Genomic DNA, 4,986 nt, shown 5'->3' on the forward strand with positions numbered 1-4,986 from the left:
AGAACCACCCCAAGGCGGCCGACTGGAGAGAGCCCGTTCGCAATGGCGTATGGTACCGAGGCAGTTATACCGGTTGAGCATTTAGTCCCCACTATCAGAAGCTTAGCATGGAGTCGAGATCAGAACGACAAGATGTTAAGATTGAACCTCGATATGATAGACGAAAGGAGGGACGCAGCGGCTATAAGGCTAGCATCGTATCAGCAAGTGCTGGCGAATAGTCACAACAAGAGAGTAAAACACAGGGATTTTGCCCCTGGCGATCTGGTTCTGAAAAGAAAGGTGGGGATGGTCAAAAAAATGATGCCACCCTGGGAAGGCCCATACAGAATTGCAGAAGTCATTGGCAAGGGGGCATATACGTTGGAAACCATGGCGGGAAGGTTGGTCAGCAAGCCCTGGAACGCCACGTCTCTGAAGAGGTACTACCAATAAAAGCTAAGTTCCGGCTTCAATTGGATGTTGTTTGTTGTCAATCAAATACATATGAATGAGCAAGTTACTGAAATTTACAAAAAAAAAAAGAAGAATTTTCTTTTCCAACGGTCTACTATAAAAACTTAAAGCCAAGTGGCAAGTGGCATTCTAGCCGAGCGCCAGGCACTTAAGCAAGATAAGTGGCAGCTGGCACTATAAGCCGAACGCCAGACACTTGCTAAAAACTTAAAGCCAAGTGACAAGTGGCATTCTAGCCGAGCGCCAGGCACTTAAGCAAGATAAGTGGCAGCTGGCACTATAAGCCGAACGCCAGACACTTGCTAAAAACTTAAAGCCAAGTGGCAAGTGGCATTCTAGCCGAGCGCCAGGCACTTAAGCAAGATAAGTGGCAGCTGGCACTATAAGCCGAACGCCAGACACTTGCTAAAAACTTAAAGCCAAGTGGCAAGTGGCATTCTAGCCGAGCGCCAGGCACTTAAGCAAGATAAGTGGCAGCTGGCACTATAAGCCGAACGCCAGACACTTGCTAAAAACTTAAAGCCAAGTGGCAAGTGGCATTCTAGCCGAGCGCCAGGCACTTAAGTAGGCACTTGCCATAAACAAACACACGGCAAAGCTAATATAAAAGAAAAAGAGAGAAGAGATATGTATGTATTGAAGATAAGTTGAATAGAGCACAACACATAGGGAAAAAGAGTTCTGTCGTTTCATTAATATTGAGCATTGAGTTTACAAAAGAGAGATGTCCATCATTACAAAAAGATATGGAATGGAAGAATTCAAAGGAGCCCTAGCTAGACGCCTCAGTACCAACAGCATCCTGGTCGTGCCGACTCGCTTCCTCGGCCCCATCAGCCGCCTCACCTTCATGAGGTGGGGAATCAAGGTGAATGACTGAATCGTTCGGCTGGGGTTCAGCGTCAGCAGTGGCTATGGAAAGAACCACGGTTAACGATTGAGGAGCGGTCAGTGGCAGAGCGGTAGGAGGAGCTGTGATGATCCTGGAGGAAGCAATGTCCTGGCACTCATCAAATATACGCTCCGCTTCGGTGGGTTCGGGGTCGACATAGACCCCAAGAGGTTCGATCCCCAGATCCTTGTCTACCTCATCCGGAGTGGAGCTGGTCTGTCCCTCATCCGGAACCCGGTCGGCAAAACCTTCCCGGAATCCTTGAGCATACCTAAGAGCACCGACCCTTGAGAACCGAGCGTGAAGGGCCAGCATCCCACCACCCACTCTGCTGATCGCGTCGATCAGAGCGGTACGCTCGTCCAGAGCTCTTTTTTCAAAGGCCATCCGAGCAGACTGTTCATCAGCTAGAAGGCGCTGGAGTTCTGCCTTCTCTTCTCTAATTGATTCCCGCTCGGTCTGCCAGACGCTCTTCTCAAGCTGGAGGGCGTCCTTCTCATCCTGAAGGGAATCATTCTCCTTCTTCAGGACATCTCTCTCCTGCTCGGTTTTGTCAAGCCGAGCCAGTACCTCGGTATTCTTCATGGCGAGGAGGTCGTTTTCCTTATTAGCCACCTCCAGGCTGTCAGAAAACTTACGGGCCCTGGCGTTCCCCATCTCCACCTGCTTCTGCATGGCCATCATGCCGAACAATGTCTGCATAGGTGCACATTAAAAACGGTTAAGCCAATAGTCAGGTCGGGCGAAGGCAAGACCAAATAATATGAGAGAATGCATGAGTTAGAAAATAAAAGTCACCTCCATAGCAGATTGGGGAAAGCGGCTGAACACATCCTTCTGGGAAAGACCCTTTGCCGCCTCAAGGTCCTTCGGAGTCCACATGCTCCTGTAGTAGGCCATAGCGGTCTGGCCATCCTTCAGCATGGTCTCGTTCGGTTTCACGAACGTCCCATCCGTTCGGGTGTACCGAGGGGCCCATGGCGGTAAGGTGGGGATAGAAGAGGGGCCTGAAGCAGAAGCAGAGCCACCAGCTGCAGCAGGCCCAGAGGGAGCAGGAGCTCTGACCGCTCGGTGCAAGAGAGCACCCGGCCCGGAGATCCGGGTCCTTCTAATGAGAGGCTCCTCCTCAGGATCGACTTCACTATCAGGATGAGGCCTTTTGCCTCGTTTTTTGTCCCGACCGCCCCCCGCAGCAGCAGGAGCTATGGTAGCTGGGGGGGACGCGTTCTGGTTGGCAGCAGGGGCGCTGGCAACAGGGTTAATAGCCACTGCGCTCGGGACAGTGTCAGATATGGTGGCTGAGGAAGAAGCTGACGCCGGAGAGGAGGTCGCCCCAGCAGCAGGAGTGGCTGGGGGAGTATTCTTCTTCCTGCCAAAAGAAGGAATCTGAAGTCTGCTCATGTTGTAGCCGAGTGATGAGAGCGCTAAGAGGTTGTCTGAAGTGAGGAGATCTGAGCAGGAAGGAATATCGTTCAGAACGTATTTCTTCAAGTAGTTACTCCTATCCCTGCAAACACTATAGCTCAAGTCATCACAAGGTATTCCCAAGGAACGGCATAAGAAAGTGCAAAAACGAGGAACGCATGTTTCGCAGGGGCAGTCATGTTTATGGGATTTGAATTTTTTATAGGAGGAGACAGAACAGACACCAAAGGCGCTCGGGATTGGGTAATCCTCTGCAGCCGGCGAAGACCAAGCCCCACTAATGCCCACTATGCTATCCCTCCAACCCTTTTCAGATTTTATTGTGTCAGTACATATGGACATCTTCTCGAACGGGTAGAGGTGGTAGAAGGGCTCGTTAGTACGGATCTTACTGACCTTATAGCACAGAAGGAGGTCTATGAGGTCGAGGTCTAGATTTCTGTCACGCATCAACAAGAGCATAACAGATATGATTCTAAAGAAGTTGGGGTTGACTTGCAGAGGGGATATCCCCAATCTATTGAAGACATAACTAAAGAAAGGGTGCAGAGGGAACCTAACAACATTCAATTGAAGGTTCGTGAATAAGACTTCGCCGGGCAGGAGGCCGGCGCCGGTCGTAATGTTAACATCTTGGGGGCAAACCCTAACTTCGATGTTGTCAGGAAGTCTAAGTCTCATACGAAGAACATCCAGATCTACAACCATGGTGGAAATGCTAGAAGAATCTAAAAGGGGGTAAATGGAAGCCTGCCGAAAGTAAAAAGAACGAAACTAAACTCGGAGGACTGCAAGATCGCTGGAAGAATGACTCTTGAAGGATTTCACCAGAAAAAGCTTAGCACTGTTCTAGAAAGAGAGAGACTTGGCTGATGATGGAGACGGTAAAGGGAAGTGAAGTGGAATTCTAGAGCATTATAAAGGCGAGGGGGCCCGAGGGCCGAAGCGTCGGGAAGGCGAGAAATCCCTCGAGCCCCGGAACATTGATTCTGGATCTGACCGTCCGCTCCCCCACGTGGTTATCTCGAGCCGTCAACATCATGATGAGACGCCATCAATAATTACCCCTTATTAAATAAGGGGCAATTATGGGGGCAGTTGAGGAGGCCCCGGATGACATGGGCCAGATCCGACTCGCAAACACAACATTCAGTCCGTACAGCTGGGTCAGCCCATATAAAGACACTGCCATATGGGCCGAACGGGAGTAAGCCCATCAAAGGTGACCAGGGCTTATGGAGGAATAGGCCCAGATCCAGCAATCAGTAAATATCTTGTAAATATCTTGTAAATATCTCTAAATAGGATATGGAATGGAAAGGAGAGGGATCTTTTTGGGTTGAGGTGTAAGAATTCTAGAGAGAGAAAGAGGAGAAGGAATTTCTTGCATCTTCAATATATATATTTTTGGGTTCATGATTTTTAGAATAATTATGGTTTTTGAATTTATATCTAGATCAATGAGAAACTGTCAATTGCTAGTGCTAGGCATCAATGAATATTAGTACCTAGTTGATTTTATAGACTCTGAAAGAGCACTTTTCTGTCATATATAGATGTACCCAGAAGGATAGTAATTGAATGAAAGGTAGTGCTGGACTCAGCAGCCACGTACCTAACATAGGCCCAGTGGGATAGATGCCCTGAAATTTCTTTTATTTGTATTATTATTTATGTATTTTGTTTCACCCAATTTTTGAAAATATTCTATTATATATTTTTGCCCCTCACTAATTTTTTGGATCCAAAAATACTAAAGTAATAGATTCAAACTTAATTAAGTTCTTATGATTATTATTTTATTTTTTTAAATCTATGGTTAATTTCGTTTTCTTCAATGACGCTAATCAACCAAATTTTTGGGTCCGTGGTTAACTGGACTGATGCAAAAGTGTAATATTTGTGGCTTATCATATTCTAGTTAATTACAAATACTTAAAATTAAATCATGTTTGACATTGATGAGCTGCCCTCAAAATCAGGGACAGAGCCGTTATAGGACCGGGGGGCACGTGCCCTTTCTGGATTTTTTTCTTTTCCTTATCTATAATAGGTATATATTTTTTGAAAATGTGTAAAAGTAGCCCACTCTCAAATTTCTCCTTCTCTTGTATACTCTATATGTTTTCTTAAATTGTTTCATTATGTTTTATATGTGTAATTTATTAACTTATCTCATCCCAAAAATATCAATCTCTATACTCCATAAATAT

This window comes from Cornus florida, unplaced genomic scaffold, assembly GCF_030987335.1.
Source record: "Cornus florida cultivar Cherokee Brave unplaced genomic scaffold, ASM3098733v1 CherokeeBrave_3.0.0_Hap2_Chr04, whole genome shotgun sequence".
NCBI lineage: Eukaryota > Viridiplantae > Streptophyta > Magnoliopsida > Cornales > Cornaceae > Cornus > Cornus florida.